General features: G+C 42.9%; 1 protein-coding gene across 1 annotated transcript in view; it reads left to right on the top strand.

Annotated features, from left to right (window-relative positions):
- Positions 1-14,039, top strand: part of LOC119945435 (cytochrome P450 7B1) — a 168,467-nt gene that overhangs the window by 117,524 nt on the left and 36,904 nt on the right. The window lies entirely within an intron of this gene.

The following is a 14,039-nucleotide window of genomic DNA, read 5'->3' as shown; positions in this document are numbered from 1 at the left end:
ACCAAGCCCCGGTTGTAAGCTTGTAGGCAGGGAACGTGGTACTTCTTTGTGTTGAATTTCCCAAGCCATTAGTACGGTGCACTGCACCTGTTGGTCCCTCACTCAATCCTACTAATACTCTTTAAAATTGAGTTAAATACCATTTTGATCTGGTCCTTGTAGAAATAATAATCAACTCTTTGACAGCTTTAAAAGCCACTGGAGTCCTTGTAGACAGAGTAATTGACTCTCCTATGACTTTAAAGGCACTGAAGCAATTCAAACTAATGAAGTCTTCATTAGGGATTAGTCAGTTAACACCATTAAAATAAACCTTCCTGTACTCTGCAAACAAACATACTTTTGTCAGCCTAGTTATGACTTTTCTCTTACCAGTCAACTGCAGCTCAGCTTACTCAATTGCAAGCTCTTAGGCTACAGAGAAATCATATTTACAGTTTTTAATTGGGTTTGGAAGCTTTTTTTGTAATGAATTAACAAGAGCTTGAAAATATACCCTTCCCATTCACTTATTCTCCTTTGAATCTGAAATTTTTGTGGCTTGTCTCAGCCCAGATGTGTTTTATTTGGTTGGAAAGTTTGAGTGAATCCCACTCATTTGCTCCTGGGTGGCAGGGCTGAGAATAAATAATAAAATTCAGGTTTATGCCTGGGTATATTTGTTAGTCATCAGTATTTATTTCTATTTAATTCAGTCATCCCTGTACCTGGACTCATCAAATTCTCCTTGAATTGATTCCCTTTTGGTTACTGCAAGTGTTCCGGAAAGCCTTCTTTCAAAAGAAGAGCTATGCACAATTAGAATACAGGTTTATGAAAATTGTCTGTTAGACTCTCAGCTTTTCTATAGCAATGCTCTTCAGGTAATGGGCAGAGAAATACCTCTTAATGGAGTCTTGCAGGAGGGAGAGCTCCCGCTAGAAAAATTTAGGGGAAGGAAGGGGGGACTTTATAGAAGAGTCCCTGTGCTTTTCACAATGAAACAGCTATTTAAAGGTCTAATTAGTAAATGTTCCCTGCCCATTTATTGAGGACCTATTCTGTGCAGAGGATAGTTCTAAGAGCCTGGGATTATGTTGACATGACTTCTGCCTTCAGGGATCATGCAGTCAAGCAGATCTCAGCTCCAGCTTTCTCTCATGCTCTTGTAGAAATTAGCATTGTAAAAGCTGATTTTTTTTAAAAAAAGCTGTGACTCCTCTTTTTATATTCTTCTGGGATTTTTTTCCTGCAAGATCTAGCTGAGCAGACGTATTTCTAACAAACAAGATTATTGTTTGCAAGAATATGGTTAGAATGAAAAAAAATCTAATTTAATTTCCAAATTGCCATCTTAAGGGGAAAAACCTCAAACCCAACAGAAGGATTAAAACCCATTTGGAAAAGGTAGCGCTGCCCAGTGTGGTTTGCGTGAACAAAGGGAACCAAAGTGCAGTCTTGGGACTGTGTAGATTTCTGAAGGCTAAATGGAACTTTGCCAAGGTTGTTCTCAAGATGAATCAAATCTAGGCAGTTGATCGATTTCCATATGACAAATTTTCCCAGTATCCAGCTTAGCCCAAGTTGTAAGTATGCATATACACATATATTTATACATGCATACTCACATATGGGTGCATATTGGAATGGAATAGTGTAATATAAACATCCAGCAAATTGAATGTTGTAATGACACATTGCATTTTGTCAATTTAGCTAAGAGAACAAAACTTTCATTCCATGGCAAATGGTTTGCCGGGCATTATTTGTGACCATCAGCTGGGCTTTGAAGGCCCAATCTATCTTGACTATCCTATTAAAAAACTCTCTTCTAGAAAATACTTTCTAGGGAGTGTTGGCTCACACCTTTGAATGTGTCTTTTGGGAGCTCACCTGGTTTCTTCACTTTTCACTATCGCCTTCTAGATTAGCCGTCAAACCACTTTAATGAAAAGCCACCCCCCACCCCTATAAGATAACAGTGAACCAGGAAAATCCTCCTCTGAAGATGGAACAGTCTGGGCTTATGTTGGACCATGTCGACCAGGAATGCCTCAGCCCAAACCCCAATTCCCTAACAAGGTCCCTTTCTTCAAGTCCCTCCTTAAAGTTTACACTCTAAAGGATCACCCAGATGGAATAGACATATCAGATATACATATGTACGAAAGTGCTGAGGATGGACACAAATAAGGGCAAGAAGGGACTGAATGGTTTCTAAAAATCAGGTAATAATTAGTCTTGGAAAGCTTGGAGGAGGAGGTGAGGTTTTAGGAGAGCTTTGAAGGTAAGGAGGGCTGAAATCTGGTAGATAGTGGGGAAAACAGAGTTAGTTCTTGGGCCCTGGGGACAAGGGGAACTAAGGGTTGGGGTCAGACAAGATGCGAGTAGGATACAAGCAAATCAGGAGGCAAGTCTCAATCTTGGAAGGGGAGCAAATATCTTGTCCCCTTTCCATATGAGGAAACTGAGACCCCAGGTGTTTAAAGTGACTTGCCCAGCATCACACAGAAGGCCAGCAGCAGAAAGCTGAGCCTAGAACCTGGGTCTCTTGAGGCCGAGCCCATGATCTTTCCACTAGGCCACGCTGCTGTTGTGTGGCTACTTCCTCCACTTGGCCTGGGTTAATAAATGAGCTTTTCTTTGAGCTCCTTTCAGAAAGAACTGCTACCCCATAGTCTTGCTTCTCCAGAATCCCCTCTCTCATTTCATAAGGGCCAGTCGCCTCCAAACTGAGCTCTGTCAGGTTGGCGAGAGAAAACTAGTCCTGAGACAGCCAGTCCCCGAGTTGATGGTGTACATTTTGCTAATTGTCCCCACCTCTCTGGAATTGAAATGTTCTTTGTTCGTCCATCTGTATGGATGTTTTGAAACCTAGTCATTCCCAGTTGTAAAATCACCATATTATGCAACTGTTTGGATTGAGTATAGCCCTGGGCTATCAAATTCCAAAAACCTAAAACAGTGGATATAATTCAGTGGAGAGGCAGAATTTTATGTCTTCTAGTCTTCTCTTTGGAACGTGGAAGGCATGTTCAGCAAATATGGGGTCATTGGAGCTCTTAGCAATGATGAATAATACTCATTCGCATCATGTATGGATCTCTGAATATTTACTTATTATGACATTTGGGCTAACTTTAGATCCTTCTTCTTCTTCCTGCTTTCACTATTTGTAAATGATTTTTCTGCCTGACTCCCCCATTAGATTGTAAGCCCCCAGAGGATAAGGACCGTGGTTTTTAATTCTGGTATTCTCTTCTAAGGATTTAGTGGAGTGCTCTGCCCACAGTAGTGGCACAAAAAATAACAGTGATGATATTTCCAACTATCCCTATCCCAACTATGGTAAAAATTAGGAGAAAAATTGTGAGCCCCATGTGGGTCAGGGACTGTGTCCAACCTGATTGTCTTGTATCTAGCCCAGCACTTAGAACAGGGCCTGGTACATAGTAAGCACTTAATAAATGCCATTAAAAAAAAGAGAACCCTCTCTTTAAGGGGTCATGCAGTTTATAAAATAAATGAAATCATTTTGATATGAGAGTAGCATTGGTATTTATCAAATGCCTGCAACATATAGTACTAAATGTCAGAAAAAGTAAATGGAAGTACAAGACATGTTCCCTGCCCAAAAGGATCTTATACTCAAACTCTTAGTACAATGATCTGCACACAGTAAGCATTCAGTAAATACCATTGATTGAATATCGTGATAGCTTAGCTTTCCAAATATTAGAGGAGGTAACCTGCCTTTGTTCATGTTTGAGGAAGGCCTCATTTTCCCTGCCACGCTTATTCTCAGTTCCAATAGTTCTGTTCTTTTTTATTTTCCAGATTAATTTAGCTGTGTCTTCTGCTGAAACCGGGCGACTTAGGTACTCACCCCCTTCCCCACTCCCACAGTGCTTATTTATATATGTTCTCATACTAAATTCCTTCCCCTACCTGTAATTTATTTTAATGTCTGTCTCTCTCTTTAGATTGTGAGCTCTGACAGCAGGGATTGTGTCTATCAACTATATTGTACTCTCCCAAAGGCTTAGTTCAGTGTTCTGCACACAATAAGTGCTCAATAAATAGCATTGCTTGAGTGTGACAAGGGTGGAAATCTGAGGCTTGGGAGTCCTGTGCGCCTTTTTGCTTTGCACAAATCTGTTAAGGCGAACAGCCAGGTGACTTCCCTGGGAATCATAGGCCCATGACTCTCATTTGGATTTACCCTAAGGTGTGGTTCTCGCAGGCTCATTTCAGTGTGTTCCCTATTTCCTTGTTTCTTTGCATCTATAGCAAAAGAATCCCATCAACCCATCTTTCCATCATCCCATGGGTTGATGAATCCCATCAACCCTTGGGATTTTTTGCTAAAGATGCAAAGAAATAAGGAATTATAGGATATACTGAAATGGGTTGATGGAGGGCCCATGAACACCCTGAACAGCACTCTTTCCAGAGAGGGAAAATAACAACTGTGGCATAGTAGATAGAGCCTGAGCCTAAGAGTCAGAAGGCCATGGGTTCTAATCCCGGCTCTGCCACTTGTCTGTTGTGTAACCAAGAGCAAATCACTTAACTTCTCTGTGCCTCATCTGTAAAATGGGATTAAGACTATGAGCCCCATGTGGGACAGGGACTGTGTCCAACCTGATTAGTTTGGATCTACCCCAATGCTTAGTACAGTGCCTGGAACATAGTAAGTGCTTAATAAATACCATTAAAAAAAAACTGTAGTAGATTGGTTCAGAAGGGAGTGAATCATTTGTTATCACAAAGGCCTCATCCCTTTAGCACTGCATTTAATTTGGTTCATTTATTCGTGGATTGCTCACACAATTATGTTATGGATGTAGCCACATGGCCGGTGAAAGCCTACCCTGTAGAATGAGAGCCTGGTTCAGAAGTGCCTGCAATTCCACCCATCTATCCATCTCTGCAAGCTGTTTGGAATAATCCTCCAGCTGCTTACAGATTACTGCAATGGAAAAAGAAAAAAAAACAATTCAAAGGTATAGGGTTTACCATGCAAAATGAAAGAATACTTCTTATAGCATCCTTAATCACCATCCTTATTCCGTAGTCACTGCTCACCCACCAAGCAATTTAACTGTGAGCTAAAATTGAGTAATTTTGAGGGCTGTTAACATTCTGCAAATTTATGCAGCACAAAGTTATTTAGTACAGATAATTCTGCTCATCAAGACTCCTTTTATTCATAATTCTAATGGCTATTTTTCCACACATAGAATGACAGCTAAACATAAATATATTTACATGATACATATATATCTGTGTAAATATGCAAAGCCTTCTGATTCTTTGGGATATGTTTTGTGTCAGCAGCAACGATAGAGAGCACCTACTGTGTGCGGAGCATTGTACTGGATGATTTGGGAATATATAAAATAAATAGAAGATATGATCTTAGCCCCTTGAGAAACTTTACAGTCTGCTGGGAAAGACCGGGAACAAAAAATTGACGAATAGACCCTAGTTAAGAGTGAGAGACTAGACATTAATAATAGACTCAAGTGAATAAATGAATAAATATAACCAACAGATAAATCCATGAGAATTTTCTTCTGTTTATTAGAGAATGTATCCTGGCTGTATATGAGAGTTCCTCACTTTCTGTTCAGCACTGCAAGGATACCGCAAGAATCATTCATTTATTCATTCATTCAATCGATAATACTTATTGAGCCCTTATTGTGTGCAGAGTACTGTACAAAGCACTTGGGAGAGTACAGTACAACAATAAACCCATTTCCTGCCCACAGAGAGTTTATAGTCTGATGTGGGGGAGACAGACATTAATATAAATGAATAAATTATGGGTATGTACCTAAGTGCTGTGGGGCTGGGAAGGGGGATGAACAAAGGGAGCGAGTCAGGGTGATGCAGAAGGGAATGGGAGGTGAGGAAAGGGGGGCTTGGTCAGGGAAAGCGTCATTTTTAATGAGTCATTTTTAATGAAAGTGAAGTCCTTTCCTTATCCCAGAAAAGATTTCCTCAAGTGACTTCAACAGCCAAATGATATAAAACCTCAAAAAAGTTAACTTCCAGAGCTCAGATTCAGTTTCCATAAAAATGCAAATTTCTAAAGTTTCTGGATATCCCACCACTTAACTGTGGAAGATGGACTCTGAAAAAATGGTGTTTGTGGTGAACTCTGGATTAAAGCCCAGATTATGTGTGTCCACATTGCATTTCCAGCCTCCACATGAATCAGACACAAAGGGCAAGGCCTCTTCAGGGAGCTATCCCCAAGAACTCATTTGAAACACGATGCCTGAACCATGGAGTAGTTATTTGTGTAGCTGCAATCTGATGAAAGGGTTTGGCTACACTGTGCCTAGTCAATTTGGCACAGTGTATCTTCAAAGTGATTGGCTTTATCTCCAAATACCCCTGAGGCAGGCATGTAAGTGATCATTCTTCTACATGTGTATGTAGGCTGGGGGTAGTGAAACTCTGCATGACCAAAAGGGAACTGGGGAAGCCCATTTTTCAACCACAGTCCCTCGATTAGCAGATCCGGTGTAGATCCCTAGAAAATATGACTTTTCCCAAATGGTGGTTGCTTGGAAGGAACTGTCTCCTCCGTTAGAATGTAAGCTTCCTGAGGGCAGGGATTGTGTTCTCCAATGATTGCATTCTCCCAAGCACTTAGAACAGTGCGCTACCCATAGTAGGTGTTTGGTAAATATTACTGATTGATTAATTGATTGAACTAAAATGTTGAAATATGAAGCGATGGAAATGTTCAATCCCTTTTAAAGCACAGTGAATCTGACCCTCCACTATTCTCCACCTCCACCAGGTCCATGCTGTCATCTGACTCTCTCTGAGAGAGACAGAAAAGTGCCGGAATCTCTTTCAGCTTCATCCTTCTCCTCTTGTGCGGACGAGTGCAGGAGATTGCAAAGAAAAGTGTCTTTTCTTAGATTCGGCAAGTTCAGCACTCTGTCGATCGGTGCTTCTGTTTGCTATGCGGCATGCCAAATCGGTTTCCTTTGACTTCCCAGCCGTAAAAGCGTTCAGGGCTGGAGACTGCTGCTGGCTATTTGGGCAAATGTGGTCCTATTTCTGTCCAATATAGCAAGGACCATCTGGCTTCCTGAGGTCAGTAGCATACCTTTAGAGAGAAAGGCTCTGTTGAAGATCCCTGAAGTGATCCTGGTCCTTCCCTCCCCAACAGCTGATCAAGTTTCGAAATTTAAGTTTCAAGTTTCCTAGTTGCTTCCTGCCAGGATTTCTCTGTTTCCCACAAGTCCTGGTTGAGTTTGTCTGTACAGGGGCCATTTTGCTTATGTATCACTCTTGATATGAAGCCTTCCTAGAAAGTGAGAGGCAAGGTACTGGAAAGGAGGGGGAAGAGAGACTAGGGAGTTAGGGCTAGTGGCTACATGTGTTCAGACATTTTGGCAGCCCAGAATTTTTTTTATAGCATTCATTTAGTACTTACTATGTGCCAAGCACTGTACTAAGTGCTGGGGTAGATCCAGGTAGATCTACCTGTTAGATCCAGGTTGGACGTAGTCCATGTTACACATGGGACTCACAGTCTTAATCCTTATTTTTACACATGAGGTAACTGAAGCACAGAGAAGTGAAGTGACTTGTCCAGGGTCAAACGACAGACAAGTGGTATAGCCGGGATTAGAACGCAGTTCCTTCTGACTCACAGGCCCGAGCTCTATCCCTTAGGCCACACTGCTCTACCAGTTTCCCTAATTTAATAATTAATAATAATTATGGTATTTGCTAAGCACTTACTACGTGACAAGCACTGTTCTAAGTGCTGAAATAGATACAAGGTAATCAGGTTGTCCCACTTGGGGCTCACAGTCTTAATCCCCATTTTACAGATGAGGTAACTGAGGCACAGAGAAGGCAAGTGACTTGCCCAAGGTCACACAGCAGACAAGTGGTGGAGCCGGGATAAGAACCCATATCCCCTGATTTCTAAGCCTGTGCTCTATTCACTAAGCCATAATTTCCTGTGCTTCTCTCAGAACAGCTGCCTTGACACCGAATATGAACCCAAAGAAAGAATCCATGAGACAAGTAGAGGAAAAGGTTTCCTCTCCCCTGCTTTCTAAATACATTTTCATTTGAAGCCATGACTAACAATTTAACTAGGAAAGTAACCACTGAAAGGAAACTTCAGCATAATAAAAACGCCCATTAACTTAGGGCAATTTTGATACGGGAAGCATCTGAGCATTTTAGTCCGGTTTGCTAATTTTTATTTATAATCATTTTATTTTGGAGTAAAATTGCTGCAAAAACAAAAAAAGAACTAGGGTAAATGTTCTTCAAAAAACATTTGTAGGAAAGAGGAAAACGGATTGCATTTTAAGTGTCAGCTAAGGTTCATTAAGTGAGTGGAATTAAATTAATGAATTGAGGACTCTAAAATTCTGAGTAGAATGGCCCAGAGTCATTTCTGGTCAGTCATGGCCAGAAGCTGAAGATCATATCCACACGTACTGGAGGTGAAAGAAAAATGGTGAACGTGATCTTGGTCCAGGCCTGGAGAGACCGCCGAGTCCCCCAGTTATATCAATCAATCAATCAATAATTTTTATTGAGTGCTTACTGTGTGCAGAGCACTGTACTAAGCGTTTGAGAGTACAATACAGCAGAATAAGCAGACACGTTCCCTGCTCCTTTACTCTCCCCTGAACTTCCTTAGACTGACTAGTGTAACCTGAGGCAAACTCCTGCCTGCTTCCTGTCTCTCCCCACTCCAGTTCATATGCCACTCTGCCGCCTTGATAATTTTTCTAAAAAAATTATTCAGTTTGCATCTCCCCACTTCTCAGAACCTCCCGTGGTTGCCCATTGATCTCTGCATCAAACAGAAATGTCTTACTGTTAACTTTAAAGCACTCAGTTAAAGCATTAACTTTAAAGCCAGGATTAAAACCTAGGTCCTTAGATTCCCAGGCCTGTGCTCTTCCCACTAATAATAATTATAGTATTTATCAAGCACTTACTGTGTGCGAGGCACAGTACTAAGCACTGGGGTGAATATAAGAAAATTGGATTGGACACAGTCCCTGTCCCACATTTTACATATGAGGTAACTGAGGCACAGAGAAGTTAAGTGTCTTGCCCAAGGTCACACAGCAGATGAGTGGAGGAGCCGGTATTAGAACCCATGACCTTCTGAATCCCAGGCCCCTGTTCTATCCACTACACCATGCTGCTTTCCCTGGGAAAATTGAGATTAAAGCATGGGGAAAAAATTACATGATAAATACCCATTAATTCACTAATTCAGGAACCACTGTATTTGGGAGTCAGGTAATCCAGGATTCCCAAACTCATTGCAATAGAGAAACTGAGACTCAAGGAAACTTTGCTTCTCTAGACCACTCAACCGTTCTTAATGCCCAGTAGAAATGTGACTGTGTCTGACCTTCAGTTTCCCTAACTCCATTTTCAATTAGAATGATAACGTGGACGCTAAAATCTTCATCCTGTAAAAAGATGAGAGAGTACAGGGTTTTGTATTCATTAGGATGGGGAGATCAAGGCTCATCAAAGGGATAGTGATGCATAAAAACTGAGAGACCACACTCCTTGAGCATTGAGATGAAAATTCATACAAGAAGGTCAGTTCATTTTGGAAGATTCAATTTAAGCACAATTGCTGGCACTAAGGACACAAGTGATATTTGCCACTTTTTTTGGTATTTAAGTGCTTACTATATGACAAGCACTGTACTAAGAGTTGGGGCAGATACAAGATAATCAAGTCCCACATGAGGTTCACAGTCTTAGGCAGGAGGGAGGACAGGTATTGAATCCCCATTTTGCAGAAGAGGGAACTGAGGCACAGAGAATTGAGATGAACTTGCCCTTGGCCATACAGCAGACAAGTGGCAGAGCTGGGAATTAGAACCTCGGTCCTCTGACTCCTAGGCCTGTGCTCTTCCCACTAGGTGTGTTTCAGTAATGAAATTCATTCATTCATTCATTCCATCATCTTTATTGAGCGCATACTGCGTGCAGAGCACTGTACTAAGCGCTTGCGGAGTACAAGTTGGCAACATCTAGAGACAGTCCCTACCCAACAGCGGGCTCACAGTCTAGAAGGGGGAGACGGACAACAAAACAAAACAAAACATGTAGACAGGTGTCCTTCATTCCATCATATTTATTGTCTTTACCAGGAAATTAAACCAAGCTTTGAAATCAGTTGTTTTATGCATAGAGCTGAAATTTCAAGAAGAAAAGTCTACTTAATGACATGCAATGGGAACAGACATTCATTTCTTCTTCCTCCTGCAAAAGTTTTGAATCTGCTGAATTTTTCTGTTATTATGTCGCAAAGGTTGTGGTAACGCAAGATGCCAGTCGCGCACTGCCAATGGATTTGCAGGATTATAGGACAAGAAAAAAATGAAGGTTAAGCACAGGGCACAATAGAGATTACTTTTGGTAATGACTTGTACAATTCTTTTAGACAGATCTGGATTAATGTTCATCCTGGGCAGAGATTATACGTATGTCTGATTCTTGCTAAAACAGGCTTTATTAAAGAGAACATCTATGTTCTCCATATGACACAAAGATAGTAAGGCATTTATGGCTTATTGCTTGCAGTGAGAAAAATTAACCTCTTTCATTAAGATACCCTGGAGAATTGTTAGGAGATGGAGCATTTTTGCATGGGGACTTTGTCAGATAGTCCACCAGACTGTAAGCTCCTGGTAGGGAAGAAATATGTCTGCCAACTCTTTTATATTGTATTGTCCTGAGCACTTAGGACAGTGCTCTGCACACAGTAAGTGGTCAATATATACCACTGATTGATTGATAGTAACTTGGCATGACGTGACCCACCTGCTGGTGAGGGGGACCATTATATTGTACTCTTCTGAGCACATAGTACAGTGCTTTGCACACAGTAAGGACTCAATAGATACGGTTGAATGAGTGGATGAATGACCATTGCATGACACTGAAAGTTCCCAGAACTGGCCCCACCCCACCCCCTGGACAATTCAGCAGTGATCTTCCTATCCCTGCTTGGGGCTGGGAACCCCCCAGGCTAAGAATCTTCCTGCCTAGCACCAAACTAGTGCTTCAGCTCCAAGCGGGAAGGCTCACTGTGGGAGGAGGAGTAATCCAGGATTCCCGCCACAGAGTCAGCCCCTGGCTCTTAGAGAGATGGGGCATCTCAACAGCTGCTGTGTGGTGGGCTGGGGCGGAACTGGGAGTGATGGGAACACCACCGGTTCAGGTTTGGAGCCTGCTGGCCAGGCAGTAGAGATTCTCGTTGACCTCAGGGGAGTTTCTGGCTATCCCTCTGTGCCCAGTTTCCACATACCAAATCAGAAAGTGAGCACTATTCGGGTGGTACACCATTCATGCTGCTAAAATATTTGGGACACCCCTTTGTGTTGCTACATGGTGTAACACAACATAAGGAAAGACACACACACACACACACACACACACACACACACACACACACACACACACACACACAGGTTCTCTGTAGAAGCTTTCATGTCCCCGGCTAGGTTGTGACCCATTCCCTTGTTCCAGAATTACTGGGTTCCCCTCCTGTCAGTCAGTGGTGTTTATTGAGCACTTATGATGTCAGGAAACTGTACTAAGTGCCTAAGTACTAACTGTACTAACTGTACTAAGTGTACTAACTGTACTAAGTGTAAAAGTACAATGCAGTAGAGTTGGTGGACATGACCTGTCTCCAGGGGGAGACAGATATTTAAATAAATTGCAGATAGGAGAAATAGAGTATAAGAATATGTATATAAGATCTCTGGTGTTGGGGTGGGTATCAGAGTGATTAAGGAGTACACAGCCAAGCGTGTGGGTGAAACAGAGGTGAGGCCGGGGAGGGGAAGGGAGGGCTTAGTCAGGGAAGATCTCTAAGGAGATGAGATTTTAGGAGGATTTTGAAGTTCTCTATCTACACTCCCTTGGTGAACTCATTCGCTCCCACGGCTTCAACTATCATCTCTACGCTGATGACACCCAAATCTACATCTCTGACCCTGCTCTCTCTCCCTCCCTTCAGGCTCTGTCTCCTCCTGCCTTCAAGACATCTCCATCTGGATGTCTGCCTGCCATCTAAAACTCAATATGTCCAAGACTGAACTCCTTATCTTCCCTCCCAAACCCTGCCCTCTCCCTGACTTTCCCATCACTGTTGACAGCATTACCATCCTTCCCGTCTCACAAGCTCGCAACCGTGGTGTCATCCTTGACTCTGCTCTCTCGTTCACCCCTCACATCCAATCCGTCACCAAATCCTGCCGGTCTCACCTCCACAATATCGCCAAGATCCGCCCTTTCCTCTCCATCCAAACTGCTACCCTGCTGGTTCAATCTCTCATCCTATCCCGACTGGATTACTGCATCAGCCTCCTCTCTGACTTCCCATCCCCCTGTCTCTCCCCACTTCAATCTATACTTCACACTGCTGCCCGGATCATCTTTGTGCAGAAACGCTCTGGGCATGTTACTTACCTTTTCCAGTGGCTACCAATCAACCTATGCATCAGGCAAAAACTCCTCACTCTCGGCTTCAAGGCTCTCCATCACCTCGCCCCCTCCTACCTCACCTCCCTTTTTTCCTTCTACAGCCCAGCCCGCACCCTCCACTCCTCAGCCGCTAACCTCCTCACTGTGCCTCGTTCTCGCTTGTCTTGCCGTCGACCCCTGGCCCACGTCCTCCCCTTGGCTTGGAATGCCCTCCCTCCACACTTCCGCCAAGCTAGCTCTCTTCCTCCCTTCAAAGCCCCACTGAGAGCTCACCTCCTCCAGAAGGCCTTCCCAGACTGAGCCCCCTCCTTCCTCTCCCCCTTCTCCTCCTCTCCATCCCCCCTACCTTACCTCCTTCCCCTCCCACAGCACCTATATATATGTATATATGTTTGTACATATTTATTACTCTATTTTACTTGTACATATTCTATTTATTTTATTTTGTTAATATGTTTTGTTTTGTTGTCTGTCTCTCCCTTCTAGACTGTGAACCCACTGTTGGGTAGAGACCGTCTATATGTTGCCAACTTGTACTTCCCAAGCACTTAGTACAGTGCTCTGCACACAGTAAGTGCTCAATAAATACAATTGAATGAATGAATAAAAAGTTGAGGAGAGTGGTGGACTGTCGGATATTAAGGCCCAGGAGAGGACATGGCAAGGGGTCAGAGGCGAGATAGGTGATATCGGGGTACAGAGAATAGGTTGGCGTTAGAGGAGTGAAGTGTGCAGGTTGGGTAACGGTAGGAAATCAGTGAAATTAGATAAACTGGGGAGAGCTGATTGAGTGCCTTAAAGCCATTGGGGAGATATGGACTGAATATTTTTTTTCAGAAAAATGACCCAGGCAGCAAGGTGAAGTATAGACAGGAGAGGGGAGAGGCAGAGAGGCCAGCGAGGAGGTTGATGCGGTAGTCAAGGTGGGATATGAAAGGTGCCATTCACAAATAAAAGCCACTCAGGTGACCTAAGTGAAAAGAAGGTGGAAATGAAGAGGCTTTTCTGTTCTCAGACTTCAGTGGGATGTAAGGTAAATTATTGTTCCAGTTCCTCCTAGAACATACAGACCCAGTGTTTAGCAGCATTAAGCTTATTGCTCCTGAACTAAACATGTCTGATACCAAGGATGACCCTCCTGTCTCTGTGAGAGCAGAATGTCTCCCTGATGTGATCCCACGTTCTTGGCGCATTAAGTTAATTTCACTCCAGATCTCTGAGCTACGTCCATTTTCCTCCCCGCAGAAACCTTGTGAAGAATACAGCTTTTGACCGAATGACAGAACATGGACGGTGAAATTAGATGCATTAAATTAGTAGATGACAAAAAAGCCTAGCTAGATATTTGTCACACAGGCCGTAAATTGGGTACCACATTGTCCAGTCTGGGCCAAGACGGTTGGCCATCGCAGAGATTCTGTAGTGTTTTCAACATTGGATTATCACCTGGATTGTTTACAAGCTTGAGCAGAGTAATTGAGGGTCTGGTGAGAGCCACGGGGACAGGGGTGCCTATTTTGGGGGGAATCACT

Source organism: Tachyglossus aculeatus, chromosome 25 (genome assembly GCF_015852505.1).
Source record: "Tachyglossus aculeatus isolate mTacAcu1 chromosome 25, mTacAcu1.pri, whole genome shotgun sequence".
Taxonomy (NCBI): domain Eukaryota; kingdom Metazoa; phylum Chordata; class Mammalia; order Monotremata; family Tachyglossidae; genus Tachyglossus; species Tachyglossus aculeatus.
Note: the sequence above shows the minus strand (reverse complement) of the source record. Positions and strands in the feature narration are given on the sequence as shown.